The following is a 22,513-nucleotide window of genomic DNA, read 5'->3' as shown; positions in this document are numbered from 1 at the left end:
AGAATGCCCTCCTCCCCAAAGGTTACGAACAAGTGAGAAACTCCTTGAAAAAGTGGTAAAAATATATTAGTAAGGACAACGAATTGCTTCAATTCCCTTTGATGGAGAAGAATCAATGCTTAAGTAGATTTGCCAAGATCAACACAAACATTTCCATTTGTTTATGCACAAAGGTGAAATAACACACTCAAGTTTAGAACATGTAAATAAGCATCCTTAACTTAGAGCTTGGTAAAATCATGACCGCCTGGGTCAGGAAGGACAAGCGGCCACTCGGCTGCTGAAAGCAGGGTAGCAGCTGCCCTTTGCCCAGGCTAGCTCATAACCTGCTGTATTGGGAGCTTTCTCTGGAGACCTGGAGTGGAACTTCTCCAAGGCTGAGGAAGATACAAAAGTGGGTTTTTCACTTCCTTCCTAGTACTCCAATATTTAGATTACTACTAGCTGGGGTAAATCCATTGTGTTGGTTGAATTGGTAAGTTTGTTAGTAAATTCGCAACTATGCTTGTGCTAAAAAAATAACACATTTTCTGTATCGAGAAACTTTGGTTTTACAACAGACCCCCTGCCCCCAGTTCAGATGCCAATGGATATTAGTGAGGAAAGGTTGGTGAGGAGACATCTCTTTAATTAGACCATTATTTTGATAACTCAGATTCCCGACAGAGTGGTTGATCTTTCACATGCATCGTGTTTCTCCTCAAGAATGTCCCACATAAAATACTACCTTCTCTAGCCCTACATTTCCACGCTTCCACAATATTTCCCTAAGCTTCAGCCATGCATGACATGCTGACAAACTTGATTAAAAGTACAATTCTTATCCAGTATGCATTCTACATAGCTTAAAATTAAATCTGATTTTTCCTTCACTTTTTTGTAGCAACTGAAAGCTCTGATTTTCTCACTTTTTTTCTACCTTGGTTAACTGAAAGATAAACTTTTGTTAACACAAATGCACGTGCATCTGTATGTCCATATCTTTAAAAGGCATGTTCCTGGCAACAGGGAAGACATTACCAGGTTGTACGAAGGATGTATACAGCATTTAGAAAAGTTTTAACCAGCTCACACAAAAAAACAAAGAGGATAAATAATCCTTTAAAGCCATGTTTGGAAGAGACTGTGGATACAATTAACCTCTGAAATTCTATGCTTCTTGGCTTGCCTAATTCAGCACTTCCCAGAGACCATTTGTCTCAACAGGAGAGCATAAATACTGCATAGGCCTGACTATATCAGTGCAACTCTAACTGAACAGTGTCCCTAGAGCCACTTAAGGGTTAATCCTTTGCATCTCACGAAAGGTAATGGATTTTGATTAAAGAGAGAACATTAGCAGCTTGCAAGCCTAAAGCAGATGCACGCATCCCTGCTCTATATTTAATTTAAAATCAGCACCCTCAAAGAAGAACATAAGCCATTTATACCACCAGCAACTAATCCTAAAAATGTAACACAACTGACCTCAGTGAAATGGAAATTACGACCGTGGCTTAGCTGTAATAATTATTTGCATAAGGTTTTAGTGGCAAGTGCTTTTAGAGAACAGTGCATGGATTCCTAATGACAACTTCTGGGAGAAGAACTCGGTGCACTTTTTCCAGTGTGTTTTGAGATGATGGACCCTCCTGGACAGCCAGAAGTTTGCCTGCATGCCTGGACCAAGCAGGCAGGCAGCCATCCCAGTTTTCCCTGGGCAAAGCCGGTAGTGGAGCCACAAACCTTTTGCTGTCAGCTTTGTCTACTGCCTTGCATTAGCCTTGGATCTAAGGCCAGTTCAAACTGCAACAAAATTAGTCTTTACTCACAAGCTGGTTGGTGGGAATGGGATTCTTCATCTTCCCTACCCAGTGGCTACCCACATCACAGGAGAGAAATTCAGGTTATTCCCGTCTGACAGCCAGCTCCCAGCACAACCCAGAGCCCTCCTGCACAACTGGTGGTGACTCATAGCTACAGGAGATCAACCAAAGAGGAATGAGATGTGTCAGGACCACCTTGGTGGAACATGGCTGGTTTTAGACAGAGACACAAGCAAGTTTGCACAGCTTTTAACACCAGGACACCCCTGGGGGAATTCCTGCATATAAAAAGCTCAATTAAATCTGATATCAACTTGTATTGCACTGACCTGAAAAACAAAAGTGGATTGTCTCCATGTAGACAAAGAGAATTTTCATCGACAGCTCATCTGGCCCTTTCATTGAAGTTCTTCCAAAGTTCAGACAAACTGTTGAAGGTCATCCATTCATAATAGCTTGAGGAGGAAAAAACCCAACCCCAAAACCCAATCCCAGACTATGTTCAGAACAAAAGCCAACTACAAGAGAAGAAAATAAAGCAGACATGAAATATGTGGTCTGCAAGAAAAGGCCACCCTTGTTTTAGATTTTAATTATGAAAATTTTTCTCTTCTGACAAGTGAAATGAATTTATTCACTCATGCATGGTGTGAAAGTTGAATTGTCTGCAAATTAAATCAAAATATAAAATGAGAACTACAAATGGGGCTTTCACTGCTACCAACAAGGGAGTCATCCTTTAGAGGTGACATTTCACAGCAGTCCCTGAGAAATGCGATTGTTCATGGCATTAAGTAAATTATGGTCCCTGAACAGTGTGGGAATAATTGAAAATGTTTGCTGTTTTTAAGTAAATGTTATAAATCCCTGAAGGCTGTTTGAGTCTTGAAGCAGAAGAGAATAAAGTGTTTCAAGCAGGAAAGTATATGGCTAAAACGCCTGATGGTTTGGCTGACAAACTTAAAACTTCACCCTAAATATCAGCTGGTAGTAGTTTTCCCTTTTCTGCTAACAGGCTCAGTTTTAGAGAGCCTGCCTTCTCTCCCTCCTCTCCAGCCAACACTCCCACGTGAAATGGCAATACTTAACTAGATGTGCCTTTCGCAGAAACAAAAATGTCAGTGCATAAGCCCAAATGTAACGCAAATAAAGGCCACGCACCATGTAATGCCACTCGTGTCAAAGAGGCAGAAAATGATTCCCTGATTGCTGCCCGCTGGCCTCCGGTGCTCCTCCGTCACTCCAGGACCGAGGGCTGCGTTAGGTTTCCTGATGCTTTGTTTGTAAAGAGCTTACACCTTTGGCAATGGGATTCTGCTGAAGCCCCGAGGCAGCTTCCTCTGTTTGTGCATAACCTGCCACATTTCACAGTTAAACAGTATCTTCTGGTATTCCTCTTGAAATGCTTTTTCACCCTCATTATACTATATCTGCGATTTCTTCTAACTCCCTGATTATTGTGAATAAAAAAAAAAGCTTTTACATTTTTGTTGAAAATACATAAGATTGTTGCTTAGAGTACACTTGTCATTTTGTCTTATCACAACAGTCTAAGACTCCAGCCCCAGCACAGATAGATTTAATACATCCAGACTGTGACACATTCTTTCAGAAAGAAGTCTCTAACACATCCACCCAGCACTTTTCCTGACACAGCCCCACATTAACCAAGCTGGCTAGTACACTTCTACCACATTCCACAATCATATATTTAACTAACCATTCTTAGAAACCCTGGCTGCTATTCCCTGGTGCCAAACACAGGTGTGCTCCAGCTAACGTGCTTGTTTCCTCTGTACGTGCAATGCGCTTTTGGACTTTTTCCAAGCAGCAGCAACAGAAGAAGGAGAATTAACTCACTTGGCTCACCACCATCCATGACCCCACCTGCATGGAGCAGCTGCAAGACACGGCATTAGCTCCTGACAACTGGATTACTCACAGCAAGAAGACAATTCTATTACTCAGAGGAAGGAACAAAATATGTCACCGAAAGGTTTAAGGACCATGGAGCAAACATATAAACATTGTTTAGGCACCTATTTATGCATATATGAGCCTAGTGGGATTCACAAAAGCACCTGTATAAGTTAGTCACCTAATTTGTACTAGTCGTAAAAGTATTCAGAGCCTAATTGCTTAAGTGTTTTTGAAACTCCCAGTAGACATCACAAGACCTTTGTAAATCTGCTCCCCTGTGCAACCAGATTTTTATGGACACGGCCTGTAAACACCACTGTACAAATACCTATTCATGCAGCCCCACAATTTTGATCAGTTTTTTAAGGAATATTTGTATTGTTAGAGGTTTATGTGGTCCTTGCCACATGTGGGTTCAGACGAGTCGAGTCACAAATTCGTTACTAATCTGCATGTAGAACTTGGCGGTGTGTTGTACCATTGCATGCACAGTTATGGCTTAAATACAGCTTTGCCAGAACAGAAATATTGCTCCATCTTTCAGCTACAGATATGGAGGCTTTCACTAAGACAGTGTGACTGCTCCCAGTGTACTTCTATTTGAGTTTTGATTTAAAAAGCAGGCTTTCCTCTTCACTGGTTACAGCTTTTTATCCCTTACGTGAACTAAATCCCTTTACAAACAACATATATCTTGTACGCAACACACTGAAAAAAAGAATCTCTGCTTTTTCGTCGCAAAGATTTGTGTGGATAGCCTGACTCCATTAATTTCAACTGGATTGACTCTGCACCATCTGTTTTCTGTGCAGCTGCTTTATTGTAGGGAGAGAGGAAGACAAAAAGCACCCTTCTAAGCTCTACTGATGACATCCAGAAATAAGACTATAATTGGTGGAAAACCTTCTGAAATCTGCTGTAATCATAACAGTCAAAGGGATTACATTGTCATCTAATAGAAGAGATGCATATTAGCTTCTTTTTCAAGAGGGTTTGAAACCTACCTACCCTTTGCAAACCCTCATCTCTTGGAAATAAAATAAAATAAGCCCACCAGTGTAAGAAGCAATTAAATTTATATAAACTTGTGTTTCTCACTGTTTTGCAGCGTATAGGAGACAGATACTAATCCACCAAACAGTGATTACAGTGCATGTAACAGGAAGGTGGTATGCTAACATATGCCCACTGCATACAGTCGTTAGAAGGGCAGTACATTAATTTTAGAATAACACAATCCTGGTTTTGAGTAATCTTAATCTCCAGTCTTATACCAATGATCTTAATGATGTGTCTGCACAGAAGCAAAACAGACATAGTCCAGTGCAACCATTTAGAGAAGGGAATATACCTCCCCGTTTCAAGCAGATGGATCATTTCCAAACAGGAGCCAGGAAAACAATCCCCCAAAGCAGCCAAGCTGTTGCACAACTGCAGTGCAAAAGACTGTTCAACTCATTACATGTGATACGTCACTACCAAGCGACATACACTTCATTCCGGTTTATTATTTGTGCCATCGTGTTAAATCTGTGCCACACTCCTCCTGTTAAGCATACTTAGCACTGATAATAATAGTCCCTATTTCAGGACTATCCTCAGCATCACTCATTTCATGATCTAAACCCCACTGCACCTTCATCTTCATACTGCCAGTACCTTCAGTCGCATTTGTAAATGTGTTCTTGGTCCCAGAAACAATGTATTTGTGCTAGAAATTTTTGTGATAAGAGCACTGCCTTTGCAGGATTAACCGATGTTACCCATGTATTTATGACTTGGGTAACTTGTTTTCCCCAGCTTTAATAAATAATGAAGCCCGGATGGTTTTGCGATTGTGTTCTCGCCCTCCCGGAGCCGCGATGTGAGTTGGAACAGAGCACTGATGCCAGCCGGAGGCAGAAGCTCATTCCTCCACCAAAGTTAATTCTCAGCAGAATGCAACAACCACATAATGCAGACGGCTGCTATAAATACAGCGGCAGCCTGCTAAGGAGCAGTATGGGAGACGCAGGCTGTGGTTCAGCATCTCCCACCATACGGAGTGTCTCTTTGGAGGCTGCCGTCTCCTCCGTGATACCAAGCACCCTCTGCTCCTGCATACGTCAAGTTCTGCCTAAAAGGCACGCTGGGGCCCTTAAGTGAAGCGAAGCTTGACATATAGATAATACCTTAATAAACCAGACAGCAACAATTAACTAAGGACGCACCCCTCCCATACAAGACTGCGTGCAGCAAAGTTGTGGATGAATTTTATTGTTGTTAGGGAGCAATGATTACAATCTTTACCAAACACACATTCTGAGGGAAGCAATCTTTTTCTTCTGAGTAGGACGGTCATTGTGACTTACATCAACAGATCGATAGAGAGGTGGGAAACATCCTCTGAGAACCTACATGTTCACAAAGACGCTTTCCAAAGGTTTTTCAGTTTTACACTTATGTTTTTTGTGCTTATTGTCTACACAACTTTGTGGTCGATAATCTTACACTGGTGATGGTCTAACAACCATCCTGCTCCCCCAAGACAGTCATCTGTGTGGCACTGTTGGAGCTCTTTAAACAATTTTGTTTGAATTTCAGCCGTAGAGATTGTTGACAAAAACCTGAAACTCTTTTCTGAAACTTTGTCCCCAAGGTGCGTGAAGTCCTGCCTGACCCTGTCACGCTCATTCAGCACAAAGCCTCCCTCCCCTCTGCAGACTTCAGCAGCAAACGATTAGCAGAACAGAATACACCTCTGCCGACACAGCCCTGCTACCTTCTATGTCAGACTTTCACAGGTTTCAGTGCATTTATCTCAACTTTCATCAGGAACAGTGAAGCCTTTTCGGCTGAATGGAAGCACACAGAGAATTAAAGCAGGTTGTAGCAGAGCGAAGAATTCAATCCGAGTCTGCTGAGCCTCTCACTTGCACCGTCCCCAGCAAACACCCACTGCAGCAAAGCGGCATGGCCCCTGAACACAGCCTACCTGGGCATTACTGCAATCCAGACAGACTTCAGCTGCTGTCTTGGAAGAAGGGAATTTTTACTTCCCCGTGTTCATTCACACAGCCATTTTATATTTAATTCTAATCTATCTGTATCAAAAACAGCACAAGTTTGGGGAATGGGGCTTCAGCTCTGAGTACTTTAAAATGCTTCTACTGTAGATATTTACATGTTGTACATGGCAGAGTAATACTATATTTACCTCAAACATTAAAAACCTGAAGTGTTTCAGATATTTAAATATGTGCCTTAAAGCAAACACTGTAAACACCTTGTAAAAGCAAAATTCCCAAGTGCTGGCAAATAAACAAGCTGCAGGGACAAAACAAAGAAAATACAAAAAAGAATCATTGCAAGATAGCAGCAAAAGAATAAAACACAGCTGAAAATGCACAGTGGAAATTTGGGGGCCTCTTTTAATGGGTCGTGTCTTCCTAGCCTGCTTACCACAGCCGACCAAATATGATTCTTAATTTCACAAGTATAAATCCAGAGAAACTTTATCAAAAGCCTGAGCTCACTAAACCACATCTGAGCGCCAGCGTAACTGCTCTTCCCATCTATCTCCTCTTTTTTTCTGGTTACATATAGCACAGGCATTGATAGTTCAGGCTCAAGCTTTCAAAACCTTTGGGACTGCATTACTCCAGAAGGAATATAAAATTAAAGCAGCAGCATGAGGAATACGAGGGCTATGTACTTAATTGCAGAAAATGGACCAAACCACAGTCATTGCCATCAAGAAAGAAGAAAAGCCAAACCCCTGCACCACCCCCCGTCCCAGCACCCCTGCGTGGCCATCGTTACCTCTGAACAGTTTTGCCAGCATCAGACTGGGCATTACAAATTTTGCTCTGATCGATGGATGTAACTAATTGGAGAGACAAATTCTGCATGTCCTGCCCCAGACTGAGGAAGGAAAACCACTTCCTTGTGAGAGCAGCAGTGCACGGCAACGGAAGCTGCAAGAATGGGAGGTGCTCAGAGCCAAGGAGGGGCTGAGGCACAGCTGTGGACACTGGTGGGGGTACAGGTGGGGACACAGTTGAGGACACTGCGGAGAGTAACCACATGGCCTGCAGCAATCACACACCTGCAGAGCCTTTTGCTAAGTGTCAGATCTGATCCAGCCCCAGCGGCACCAGAACTGGCTGCAGTGGGAGAAACCTGGAGGATAGGTCCCACTTTTGGAGGATGCAGTGGGCAGAGAGGAGGTGGGTTTACAAACCTCTCTCGTCTCCATGCTGGATCCTTTTGAAAATTTTGCTCCAACAGTTGAGGATCTTTTGGTGACTGCAACATGGTCAGGGGCAGGCAGAGACCTTGAAAACTGTGGCCACTGAGGGAGCACCTCACAGCTTATAAATGTGTATTATTGGCATTGAATGCAAATGAAAATATGTGCATGTGCATATATACATGTATTTATACACATAAATATATATATACATGCATCATATGCTAATGTATGCTAATAATTTCTTATATTTGCCCTAAATTTTTGACTCGACAGAGCAGCCAAGCAGAGGGAAATAATCACGTAGGCCTATGCTGTGTATACCCACATGCTGACAGTTTGCAAAACACCATTTTAAGTCAGGGAAAAATATTTGTTGCAACATGGATAGGAACACCACCACAGAGGTGTTCTCCCAGGGTTACAAGGCTCCTCTGTGTTACGCAATATGGCAGCATTTACGTTGAATTTCCTAACTCCTGGAAGTTGCTGCAGGAGAGAGGTTTCCATCTGGAATTGTCAGTGTCTGTTTTATGCAGAACTGACTTGATCCAAAACGTTTGCTTAATATGTACAGCTTTGGGGGCCCTACTGTGCATATTAAAAAGCTAGCTTTATTATTACAGTAGCAATAAAAGCAATGAAGAGACTTCACAAGCAAGAAGAAACACATAAAGACTGGGTGCATCTGGACTTTGAATAATGTATGAAATCCAAATTTTTTAAGGCTTACTTGTAAGATAGATGCAGTCACCAAAAGCGACTGGAATTGTCTGATCACTCTGGCTCATTGATCTTCAAGGGTTTTAGTGCAAATACTCTGGTCCAAGATACAGCCTTTCTCCATCAAACCTCCTCTGAAAGAGTCAATATTTAGATGAATTTCAAGCTACAGTAAGAATATCACAGGCTACTCAGGCAGCTCTAAATCTCTCTACATAGCTTTCAGGGAGTGAAACACAAGCAAAAGTGAGAAGCCACTTTTCGGTCATGCAGCTAAGGACCAAACCGGTGACGGTCTCCCCCTCCTCCAGGCTGCCAGACTCCTGTTCCTGCCTCGTATGTCACTCCTTATTTCAGCTGATTTTACAGGAAATGCTGAAATATTCTCAGATTGAGACATCTCACCCTCTTCCCCACCTTGAATTCCAAATGCTGGTGGGGGAGGAAGACGAATCCCTGGTTTCCAGCAGGGCGCTCCAGCTCCAGGCTGTTGCATGGAAAGGGGCGATGCTGCCTGTCATCCCCTGGTTGCTTTTCTGGGGGCAGCAGGGCTCCTTTCTTTTCCCATTTGGCTGTGGGTAGCTCTGGCAATCCTGGAGTAGACCAAGGCAGATGCAGCTTGGAGCTGGGGCTCCAGAAAAAACAGTAGCTTTCCCCTCCTTACCAGCTACGCTGGTGTGACCACTATGTTGGGGTTTAAAACCAAATCCTCTCCCACTGTTGATAAATGGATGCACCTCTACATCAGTGGTGAAAGGGTAGATTAAAACATGGGTATAGCAAGAGGTAAACAGCTGAAATTCAGTGCTTCGGGTCTTCCCTGCAGCTCCCTTTGCACCTTACATGAAGGGTATGATCTGTGCTGTGGGCTTACCCTTTTCACAGGGCATTGGCAAACCTTTCAAATCCTGAGCCTTTCCATACTGCTGAAGCCTCTGTGTCAGCTTTTTGGATCTGTGACTCTAGAATTTGCTCACCACAATGCCTGGAGGGTACAAGAGCAGTTTTTCTGGCACAGATACTAAGAGGCTGCCTAACTTGCATTTGCTGATACAACTCCTATGCTGCGAATTGCATGTTTACTAGGATTAGTCATCCATTCATATTCATTCCTTGGCCTTTCATAAGCGATATTCTAAATGTTTAGATCCACATCTAAAAATGAAAAATAGTAATTAATGGAAAAAAAAAATCTGTACAACTCTTATTTGTGGTGGCAAAAGAATATAGATTATAAATTTACTTTAGAATCAAGTATTTAATGTGGAGGAACTTCACAATCCCTAAATGCCAAAATGAACCTCTTCATCCTCTAACCTGTGCTGTTGGATGAATACAAAGAACCAAGTGATTGCCTCAGTAATGGGCAATCAAGGCATGATCAGGCAGTAAAAACAAACCAGCAATGGACTTTAAACAGTTGGTCATAAATATAAAAATCAGAGCCCCATGGATCACCGGGGATGTAAATGGCATTGATGCACTGGAGGGTTTTAACTCCTAAAAGTTTCTGCTTCTAATAAGAGAGTCAAGGGAGTGTAGTAAAGCACTGTGTATGGTGGACAATACCACTTCACTTACTTTTTCCAGATCACCTGGGTGAAAACAGTCATCAATTATCTTGCCCTCCCTGTTACCGGCTGGAAGCTGCACATCTGAGGTGGCATCTGATGCCTATCTGGCAGATACACGTGTTAATCTGTGTGCTCCATGGCTCTGATACCGAGCTCCTCCCAGACATCAGGAGAAACATCTGTGAAAAGGTTTGTTTGCAGTTCCAGCTCCTGAGCCAAAGCTGTGATGGTGCTCCAGCTGGTGATGGGAGGTGACTGTTGAGAGACAGAGTAGTGGGAGGGCAGCCCATGACCAACATGATGCTGTGGGGCTGGTGGGATAAAGAGAGATGTTAGTGGGGTGTGCAGAGGAGGACTCACTCAGCAGGGTGTGATTTCTGGGGGCTTTCTCGGTGCTATACATGCTTACATGGTATTTCTAATCATCCATGTGGTGCTCCAAGCAGGCACGGGACAGCCAGAGAGGGACTGATGCTGGCACTGCAGTGAGCAGCACCTGGGCTCTTGGGGAGCAAGGGGTGAAGAGGTGCAGAAGTGGTGAGATTGCTTTATAAATTATTGCCTATGTTCAGCTGACACTTTTTGAGCTTTAAAAGAGGCATAAACACTACTCATGGGTTTAAACTGTAAATACTTAAAAAAAATATCCTTGAAAAACAAAGACAATGCCAAGAACAAAACTTCCCTCACTTCATTTATATTTTACAATAGTTCAGCTTGTCAGTAGGATGTAATTTGTAATCCCTGCTCAGAAGATGCTCAGAACTGCCACAAAGCTGCCAAAAGACAGCCACTTTTGTTTTATTTTGTCCTTGCTGGTCTCTAACATTAGAATGGGCCAACAATAAACTATATTTAATGTAAAGCATTAAAAGTAAAGTTCTCCCCAGGCTGAAACCCAGTGCATGGACTTTCAGGTCTTCATGATCATGTTATAGATCAACTGTGAATTAGAACTCTGTCAAAACATAGGATAAAATGGCTCTTCTGGTTGCTGCTACTGTTATATATTGTATAATACCCCATGACTAGTTTCAGAATTGAATTTCCTGCATTGCTAACAAGTGTGTTTCCCATTTGAGAATGGTGCCTATTAACAAGATACTTTTATATAAGAGCTCACTCAAACAGCTGCCCAGTGCTGAGTTTTCTGTTGTTCAGTTTAATAGATTTACAGATTTTACGTTCATTAGATCATCGTAGCTGATTGCCTCTGTATTATACCTCTTAGCGTCACTTTACAGAATAGCTTCTTTGTAGTTGTGCAGTTGTGAATGCTCTCTAAATTTTATGTCCATTGCATTTACAAAAAAAAAAGAAATAAAAAATATAATTGGCTAGAAGTTCAAAAGAAAATGTCAGGGGAACATCACAGTTTATACGTTGCGAAGTGTTAAGACCCAAGTACTGTGGGAACACTAGATGTGTGATAAGTTGCCACGTGTCTGGACGTACACATTTAGGAGACGTGTTTCCTTCTAGCCACTGGTTGCTTATGCTTTGGCTGAAAATACCTGGGGCCAAATTTCCATTAAAAATTTTCAAAAATCCAAGAGAAAACTTTGAGGAAAACTGCATTTTGACATGGGAGTAGTGTTTATTTTAATAACTACTGCTATCTCCTCTCTACATCAAAGGTTACATTTTGCAAGATGGGTGCTTGACTTCTACCTGAAAAATACGCATATGCAGATAAGTACAAATAGATTTAATTACCCAGCTGCAAATATTCTCCATTCACAAGCCAAAATGCTGAGCAAAATGCAGGTGGCCAGATTTGGCTCAGGAACTGCATATGAAAACACTAGTCCAGCATATCGCTGTCTACCTGGGTCTTGTACTTCTCCCTTCACTGTTTCTCGACATGTTGTGATGTGCTTCAGAAGGCAGGACATCCAGGATGCCGAAATTAAACCCTAGGGAAGGAAGACAACTTTTTTATATGTTTGCTCTCTGTGAGACTGAGTGCATAACCTCAGCTCACGTTAGTGAGTACTCAGTCAGTGAGTACTTCCACTGGTATCAAAAGAGAAATCATCAAAGCTGCTCATAGCATGGACATGACAAACTGAAATACAGTAGTAATTTTTAGTATTTTGGAGCATTTTACTCAGATTTCTTGCATGTGAATATTTACAACTTGCATATGGATATCAAAGACCACGCATATATATTTGCTCACGCAGACAGAGAGGCAAATTAAGCTCCCATCTTTGACAACTGCCCCTTTAGTCTAATAAAATTCTTCCAGATCACAGGTGCACCTTACTGAAGTTAGGTAGGGAAGACTGAGATGTCTGAGTACTGGGCTTGCAGTAAAGTAATCCTCTACTACTTGATGTTTTGAGCTCAAAAATTCATCAAATTTAGTTCAGTATCTTTTCATGGCAGAAGAAAACACAGTTCAATAATTGTCATACTCTGGAGACAGTGAGGAGCAGAATCCCATATCACCACATCCTTTCTCACATTCCTGTTTTCTGCTGCAGTGGTGCACTGGTCAGAATAAAATAAAATAGGACAAGTGAAGATTTTGGTGGGAAAGTAATCAGACCTTTTGTTTTTTCCCGTCAGAATATGTCCATTTGCCAAAATGAACCAGGTTTCCTATGAATGCGTGGGAATTTGGTTCCTTTCTGCCAGATTTTGGCTGACTGCTGAGGTGTAGGCTTGCCCAGTCTGGTAACGTGGGAGCAGCTCCCTATCTGCAGAAAGCCCTGTCCAGGCATCCCAGCTCACGTGGCAGCCTGGAGGCCGCATCTCCAGAAGGATACCTGTACCACAGGCCTGAAGGACCCTGATATTTCTAGCCTCCAAATCCTGGGTGCCTTGACTCAGGGCAGGGTTGTCAGACTTCAAGGTCCACCCCTTTTCTGTCAGCCAAGATTCCTTCCTACAGCCGGGCAGCTGGCTGCTCCCCATTGCACCAGACCATCAAGCTGACATAGTTTGATTTCTCCGAATTAATTTCTCCAGGATTTTCCTTCTGATAGGAATTCTTATATGCTCATTGGTTTTGTTCTGATTTTGAACTATCAGAATGGCCAGAGGAAGGGCTTTTCCAAGCTTATATCATCTCTGCCTTTGATTTCTAAAAGAACTTGTTCATGTCTCTTCACATTTAGCTTAATCAGTCTTTTGTTTTGTTGTATTCTCATTGTCTGCTTTTTCCCATTGCGTCCAGCTTCTGATTATCATTTAAATTAAGCTCAAACCTCTATTCCAAACACAAAGACTTTTCTTGCCCTCTACACTGCTCTGCTTTCCCTCCACCCCCTTCCTTCCATTTCCAGCTCTTCTTTTGTTTCTTTAGCTGCAAAATAGGAGCCTCGGAAATCAGTCTGCAGCTGAAATTCAGTTCTTTTGGATGTGTCTCCTCTTCTGATCCGGAGACTCTTGGATCCCCTACTTTCCTCTTTCTCCTGGTGTCAAATCTCCAAACTTTCTTGTAAGCATTTCTTTCTTCTGGTGGGAAAGAAAAGAAAGTCAAGCAAAGGAACATACTCTCGAACAGGTCATTCTGCTAGAAGAAACTGATGGCAAGAATAAAAATAAATCACATAGCTCTGACACTTACTCATTTTAAAGGGACTGATGGGAGACAAGTATAAAAAAACAAAAGCTCAAAAGCAGATTTGAACAAGAGGGCAAGCAGCATAGATCTAAAAACCTAATAAAGTCTCAGCCAAAACAATTTTAGAGAGGAGAGAGTTCCAGTGGAAGGGAGCATATGCTTGACTCAGCCTGATTAGAAGAAATAAATAGAGGTGCAGTCATCCTGTGGAAGGAAAACTTCCTGAGTCAGCGTACACAGACCAACTCAGGGGTGAGACTATGATAGAGAAGTAGAAGACTCTCAGTAACCTTGTATATGCTGTGTGCTTAATTTGGGCATTCTTGCTTCAAAAAACAGAAACCACGAAAATAGACAGAATCCAGGGAAAAGACAAAAAAAGGAAAAAATATAAAAATAGATGGAGCTTCAGTAAAAGGAGGTATTCGAGATTTGTTAATTTTTACAACAGGAAAAGAAAAACAACAGGAGGTTATCTTCTTGAATAAAAGATGCTACAATGTAGGCCAGTCAGATGATCCTATTCACCATTTCTCATAACATGTTGATACTGAAAATAATGAAAAATAATACGATCCTTAGTATAAAGTGTAACTAATCTATGTAACATATTCTACCCAGATTTAAGGGGAAAGGTACGTTGGTATGAACCTGAACCCTTACCAGGAGTTGCATGCACACATCAATTTCAGTTTTACAAAATGAGCACTCTGGTAAGTGCTCAGGGTTTTTTTTTTTTCTTGTTTGCAAACAAGACCTGGATGACTGTTAAGATGTTAATGAATTGCATATTAAAACAACAAATTAGCCCAGAGAGAGGGTTACTAAAATACAACCCCTTCCAGTGCATGCTCAATACACTACCAAAACCAGAGTTTAAAATAGGCACATCTCCAGGAACTGAAACAATGTTCATTGAGGCTGAAAGAAAGATTTCCATTGACTTAATGGATATTGGATCAGGCCTTCAGGAGGAAACATAATGATCACATTTAATGCTGAGCACCAACCCTCAAGCAAGTACCAAGTGCAGGAGAACACTCCATTCAGGTAAGCCTGCCAAGTTCAGCGTGCCTCGGCGCACCCGCTTCTCTGGGATCCCAAAGTGCTTACCAGAGCTGTACTTTTTTACTGCATTTAAGTCCTTCAGAAGCCATCAAGCCCTAGGACAAGCTGATATTATTTCACTGTAAAAAGGAGTAAAAGATGAGTGAGTGGTTTTGCAGGGGGCTTTTTTTGTGCACATGAACAATGGCTTGAGGACATCCAGCAATGGCTCTATAACAGAGTAAAACTACTTTTTTGCTGCTGTGAATGTTTTAGGCTTCCCTGCTGTATGCTTAGAACATCCCTGATTTCTGACTTAAATCCATCTAAAACAGAATTCATTGATGTGAGCCTCAGTTTACACTGATGTAAAGTTAATACAAGCAGAAGGGCAGATTATTCCTCACTAACTGGATGAGAGCAGCAGAGAATGATGAGTTCCACACCAGTTCTCTCTCAGGTCTTACAGAGTAGACCTGCATAGTTTAGATGTGTCTCTAGAAACTATAAATCATGTAGATGAACAATTATAAATGGTACACATGTCTCTGTCTTTCTAGAGTATTGTGTTGCGATTTTTTCTCGATTTTTCCTGTGGTTTAGTTAAAATTTTATTTTTGGTAGCATATAACTTTTTACATGTATATGTATACATGATATTTAAACAAGTAATGAAAAGTCATTCAAATTAGAAACCACCCAAAAAGAAATCTATAAAGAGTGTATCTTGAGTATACAATTGGATAAACAAAGTATCTAAAAACTGTAGGAGACTCATCTGCAGCTAAAGCACCACCTAAAGATGTAATTCTCTATTCTTTTTAAAGTCGGCTTCAGCTAGCCCTTAAAGTTCCTATAAAGCACAATTCACAATTCAGGGTTCTGCTGAGATGTTAAATTATACTTTCAAAATATTTAAGATTCATTTCCTACTAAGTGCCAAACTACATTTCAGGAAAAAAGATGTAAATTCATAGTGAGAATTTAGTTAATGTATTCTGTGAAAGAACAGCGGAGTGCCACATTTCTTTTATAGTGACACATTAACCTCCTCATATCAGTATGTTGAAAGGAAAAAAAGCCCTTCACTCAAGAAGACCAAAAAGCTTTTTTTTTCCCCATTACTGTTTGTTTGCATTTTTAAAATTCCTTTAAAGAAAAAAGCTTAATGCATCCACAGGAGGGGGACTAGATAATTTCCATCCCAGACTTCTGAGGGAACTGGCAAAACAAACCTCAGGTCCGGCAATAAACTGCTCAAACCTGTATGAGACCCGTGTGACTAGAGAACAGCATATAAAACATCACAGGGGCAACAACAGGCATTTTTATTTAACCCCAGATGGCAAACCATTGGTCGTTCAGTCAAGTATGGCGTGCAGAGTGATTTGGGATGCCACGAGGGAGAAAGAACTGCTATGCTTAAAAAATATATGTATTTGTCACAGCATACCAAAAGGGTTCTCCATTACTGGTACAGCCTCTGCGTGAAGTTCAGAGTTAATCATGGTGGAAAAAAACATTCTGATGAGTGGAAAACAGAAAATGCAACTAAGATTTACCAAAAATTGCTCATGCCAAACTATCCCGCTATTTTGTTTGAAAACAAATCCCCAAAAGCAACAGATTAAGTAAGGAGAGGAAAAGCAGCTGATCTTCTTTATCTCAGTGTCTTTAAAGCAGCCGGTGGTGCTCTGGTCTTCTGGATGCTGGAGAAAGAGGGGAGCTTTGAAGTGGCACTGAATTGCCTGACTAAAGGCAGTCATGAGCGGAGGTGGGAGACTAGAAATCGTGCCTGCCATGGGTCCTGCTGAATTTTCCCGTTAATGATACAGACACAAGGAGAATCGTGTGGATTGTATTCGCTAAAGACACGTGTTGCGAAGGGCTGCCAACACAATACAGTGAGAGGGCTGGAGGACACTGGGGCTGAAGGAGATGGATAGAAAGAAATTCAACCTTCTGCAAGGGCACATACACGGAAATTAATAAAATCTTGAGCTAATAGCTAGAGGCTGCTGTTTTAAGTGTTTCATCCAAAGGCTTTCCTTGTGCAAGATGAGAGCTGGGTAACGACAGCACATTCACAGTGCCTGAGGATGTCATGTCTGGCTCCTCTCCACCACCTTCTCCCCCTCACCCCATAGATTCTCTCCTCTCATGTGGCCTGAAATAAATTTTCTTCATGATCACAGCACATTTTCCTCTTAGCTTTAGACCTGCTGTATCCCTCCTTACATGACAGAGGTGAGAGAAGCATATAGCTACATGTCCTTACAAGCAGCTAAGGCTCCTGACTTTGCAGGTCACTGAAGAAGGGATGGCAATGCTCGTTTCTATTTGCCACCCCTCGCCTTGTTTCTCTTCTCCATTTCTGGCCCTACAAATTTTTGCTGTACTCTTACTCCAAAAGTAGAAAGGGAAAGTGGCCCCTGAGGTTAATGTATACCCTCCTGGAAAGGGAAAGATGTGGTTTTGCTTCTTCAAACCTAAGGAGGAACTCAGACACAGGTTTCCAGCTTCCCAGGCATGTGTTTTAGTGACTAAGCTGCTACAAAATGTGGCTGCAGTTACTGCCTCCACTTCCCGCTCCGTCTGGCTTCTGACCCTGGCATCAACAGCAAGCAGAAATCTTTTACTCGGAGCGACAAATTAATTCTGCAAAGGGGTTATGGGCTCTGAATCCCATTTTCAAAGCGTCTCCTACCTCATGGATGTGGGTCAATGCTAAACCCAGGATATATGGGTGATTTCAAATACACCCCTCTCTTTAGTATTTCCTAAGGCAGGCTTAAGTGTTCCTTGCTTTACTCACTGCCTGCTTTGAATCTCATTCTGAGGCACTTAATCCTCTCCATTCCCCCCAGAGGGAATTCAGGCATCTCGCTCAGCTCTTCAAACTCTGCTCCTGGAACAAGGCCTGCAACCGCCAGGCATTGCTCCACTCGGAAATGCTGATTTCTATTTATGAAGCCGAATTTTGGGTTCTAACGGCAGCAATCATCCAAGGGGCCATGTACCAACCACTTGCATGACAGAGATCATCCATTGCCTCAGAACCTCGTATTCAGCTCTCGATGCAAAACTGTGGGATAAGTACTTTTCTCTGTCCTGTGGGAAGCTTCTCATCAAACCATTTAACCTAAGAGAGGTTCCTAAAAGGACCGACATCCTTAGAGACCGAGGAAGAACAGCAGAGTTTATCTGCACTAGGAACAGCTTTTGCAGCCCTGAAATGATGTCGATTTTTTTCCCCCGAGGAGAATTTCAACTCTAAATACTGTATAAGCAAGGGATCCCTTGTAAATAAAGTCAAGGAGTGAGTGGTGGTTCTGCAGATGTCTGAGAGAGAACTGTCCCTAAACAGGAAAAAATTATTCCCCTTCAGATCATTTGGATTTCTGAATTCAGGCAGTCAAACCACAGCAACATGAAATGCAGCTCGACAAGGCAGCAGTCTTAGCAGTACTTAAACCAGTTCCTTTCCCACAGGAAGGCAAGCATATAATTTTCAAAGAGTAAAATTTCAACAGGAATCCCATCATCAGCCTTGGAGAGGAGTCTTAGATGAGCCCACAGCATCACCCTATTCAGTTGAAATGCTGTTTACTGTACATGGGTCAGTATAGCCTGAAGTCCACGTTTTCCATGTCTGAGACCTGGTAGCAAGGCTACCAAGTCCTCTTGCCTGCTCCCCCATCTTCCTCATAGTAGGTCTCAGGACAAAGTAGGGAACTGAATGGCAGCCAAGCCAAGCAGATGATAGTCATATAATATAACTAATGATCTGTATCACTACTGTTCTTTTAAAGTCAGCATAAAGTACCCAGCCACAATAAACAACTATTGCATTTGCCCTTTGTCAGCTTCAGTCATTCCCACACTTGTTGTGTCTCATGGGCATCTGCCATCCTCCCCTACCCAGGGAACGATGCCTAAACTGAGCAGCTTCAGACTCAGGAGTGTGTCACATTTTCATAAGAAAGACACAAAAACTCATCAAGCTCTGAAATCTTCTAGCTGTTCATGATAATAGATACTAGAAACAGACTAAATCAGATCTGCTTAGCATCATGCATGGGAGTGTAAAAAGTCAAATCTAGGTGGCTGGGGGTGCTTGGATTCTCACCACTTTCACTCCTGGTAATGAAGCCTTCCTATTCACATCCCTTTAACTGGGGTTTTTCAAAGATTTTATTTTTTTAATTACTATATTTTCTTCTGGTATCTTCCACCTGTCATAAAAGTTTAACTGCTTAAACATTTCCAGAGTTGCTATGCAATGAGTACCCGGATTCATGTGGCACCGGTGCTCCGTCAAGATAGAAGAGAGGGCATTGCCCTTCCCTGGTGCTCCCTTCCCATGGTACTGGCTTTGGGTCACAGCTACACACCAGTGGTTTTCTGGCAGCACACTTGATTGTGTCTGTCATCTCATGAGCCCTAAGAATCATCCCACTTTCATGGCTTCTGAATGTTTTATCATTAGTTCTTCACTTTCCACAACATCCCATTGTCCCTTAGTTAAATGGGCCAAGCGTAAGTGCCAAGAACCCAGCTGGGTGAATAGAGCAGGACTGAGATTGAATGGAGAAAATCCTGGGAGCTATTGATCCAGCTGATTTCCCAACATATCTCACCATGCAGCCCAGCCTCTTAACACCACCCAGGAACACACAGCCTGACTCTGACGGCCACTGAAATTCAGCACTGAAGATCTGAAAGGGTTTGTTTAAATGAATTTTCCTTGGCATTTTCTTCTCAAGTTATAAAAAGCCTCTCTCTTGCTTCAGTAGTTATAATGCATGCATTCTCTTGGACCTACAAAATCATTCTCTCTTGTTTGTATGCCAAACAAATTTATCTCTAGCTTTCATCTACTTCAAAAAGGGGGTTTTGTTTGCTGCTGTTCTGTCTGCTGTACATACCAACACTGTAAAGGCTTATCAAGTGTTAACTGTGTTTATCTTTAAATTTTGCAGTTGTTTTCAGATACATTGTGATGTGTTTTTCTCATGTGCAGTTATATTTCATTAAGAGAATGTTATGGCGTTTATAATCTTTGAGTGCAAGTTTTAAGATAGATGTATGCGAATATCTGTCACATTTAATTATCTCCTCCATCAAATTCAGTAAGTGGCCTATTAAGAGCGAAACGACTGGTTCATATACTCATTAGAAAAGGGAGATTTCATGGTACAACAAAGAGAAAACTATTTTTTTATTTCTGATTCTACAAGAAAGAAAGAAGAAATCACAATGCTTAAAGAGGAATGTTTAATCTCTTGTATGAGATAAAACAATCCAGAATATTTGCTTTGTGCTATTGATATGAGTTATAGATGCTTTGATCACTGGTTCAAATCCAGCTCTGTATGTGGAGAGTGAAAGTTCTTACAATTAAATAGCTAATTGGTGGCCTATATAAATAGTTTAGTTTTCAATGGGTAGGCCACAAAAATCCACTTGGGTTCACGCCTCACTACACAAACCAAGCATGATTTTACACTATGATTACTTATTGGAAATGGCTGAACTCTGTGACAAGGCACCAAAGTAATTTTTCCTTTTGCACTACAGTCAAGGACAGCATTATATTCCCTATCTGGATTTGACCTTCAGCAGCTGAGAAAGCTAGCTGGCTCTCTCTTCACTAAGAAGTTATTCTGTGATGGATATCCTTGCATCAGAAACATAGCTCGCTCTTGCTGCAGAGGCACAGTGTCACCGGTCAGGTTGCCATTGATCCTGACATCTCTGCAGCTCACAGATGCTGAACCTTCCTGCCCATGCTGAGCTGCCCAGTGGTGGCCATCCCTGAAGTCCACATCAGTGGCTGTGTGGCAGTGTTGCCTTCCCTCCTCCGCCTCTCCTTGCAGTGCCATCCCTCTGGTTGCCACATTGCCTGCCTCCACTCTAATTTAAAGTTTGTACAGTATTATAGCTCAGTGGCTGGGTCGTTTTTCCTTCTTGCACTTGCTCTGCCTCACCTCAGAATCTGTCCACGCAATATGAAAAAAGAGGAGATAATGTCCTGGTTCATTTTATAGAAGCCATAACTGAAGTTATTAGTATTTGCTATTCCAGGTAATCTCCAGCTCACAGCTTCTCATGACTGACCCCAAAGAAGAACAGTTAGTTTACCACTTTATTATTTCTATAATCTGATACTTTTCCAGGATGCCAAGTTGTTCTATCGTTTTCCTACACTATGCTTCCTCTTCTGCTTTCCTTCCCTCTCTCACACTTCTGGGAACACCCTGGGTTCCTGCAAACTCTTCTCTTGCCCCTGCCAATAGGGATTCAGCTGAAGGACAGCTAGGGACCAGCGGGCCATGGAGATGGCTTGAGAAGAGAGGCATGGTGAGATATGCAGTTCTTTGGTTTGTGGGGGCAAATTAGCCATTTTTAGATTTATTTATTGCAATGATGCCCCTCCCTCCTACCTGTTTCTTTACTTTTAAGACCTCTGAAAGTTTAGTTATAAAACTTCCACTGTGGTCTGTCTGGTACCCAAAACCCCCAAATATTCCTTTTTTTCAGGAATGGTTTCGTGCACGACATGGTGATACCTTCCCATCGTTTATCCCCATGCTGTGAGCTTGTCACAAAAACACAGCTAAAGCTGGCCATTTGCACCCATATCCTTCTTTTGTACTCCAGTTTTCTTCTCTTCCTCCTGATCTCCATGGCCCAGTAATCCCCATCTGTCCTTCTGTTCAGTTCCTTGGCATCATAGTGCAGGTATTTCTGCAGGCAAATAAACTCACTTTACAATTTAGGCATTTAGGTAAAGTGAATCAAGAAGCAGTTCTGCTGCTGAAACCAGTGAATACTATTTTTCATCATCAACAACAGTAAAGTGTGTTTTCAAGTACTAGATTTGCTGCTGTGCTTCGGAGTATTGGATTTATAACCTTAGAAAATCAGGATCTGAGGATGTACATATATTATCTACAAAGAGCATAGCTATCTTTAGTAATAGGGAGATTTCTCTGTGGATAGCTCATCGTGTGAGACTAATAAAGGTCTCATATAACAAAGCTATGCAAGGCTTTAAAGCCAGATTTCAATACCAGTCCTAATTTATATTTCACATTTAAATAAATAGCCAGATTTTCTGAAGTGGTAACGAAAAAGTTTGCCTCTTTTGGGCTCGTGAGCCAAGTTCAGAAGTGAGAATATGAAAGATATGCACATTGCCTGGGATGGAGAACTTGCTTGTGGCAGCAGCCTCAGGGGCTGCAACATGCAAGAACACCCCAGCTTCTTCCCATTTCCCTTTGCTGCTCCTGTGTATACAAAAACTCCAATGCTTTGTTGGTGCACAAAAAAAAGTAGATTCAAAGGTTTTAAGAAATCTGTTCCACTGTCTCCTCTATCATTTTTATGAAAAAGTAATTGCAAGCTGTCTGCTGTCGTTATTTTTTTCTAAATACAATTCTAGCTGTTTAAAAGAAATAAGACATAATGGTTTGTACAGAAAATCTACCTGCTGCTTACTCTGATAAAACAATACCTATGTGCTTGCAGGTGTTCCACAATCTGCTTGGAAAATCTGTAAAACAAGCACCACGTGCTATATTGAGCTAATAAGAGAGGAAGAGACTGCTACATTCTTTCATTTCTTTATTGTTTG

This window comes from Opisthocomus hoazin, chromosome 12 (assembly GCF_030867145.1).
Source record: "Opisthocomus hoazin isolate bOpiHoa1 chromosome 12, bOpiHoa1.hap1, whole genome shotgun sequence".
NCBI lineage: Eukaryota > Metazoa > Chordata > Aves > Opisthocomiformes > Opisthocomidae > Opisthocomus > Opisthocomus hoazin.
The sequence above is the reverse complement of the archived record's forward strand: the minus strand, read 5'-3'. Positions refer to the sequence as shown.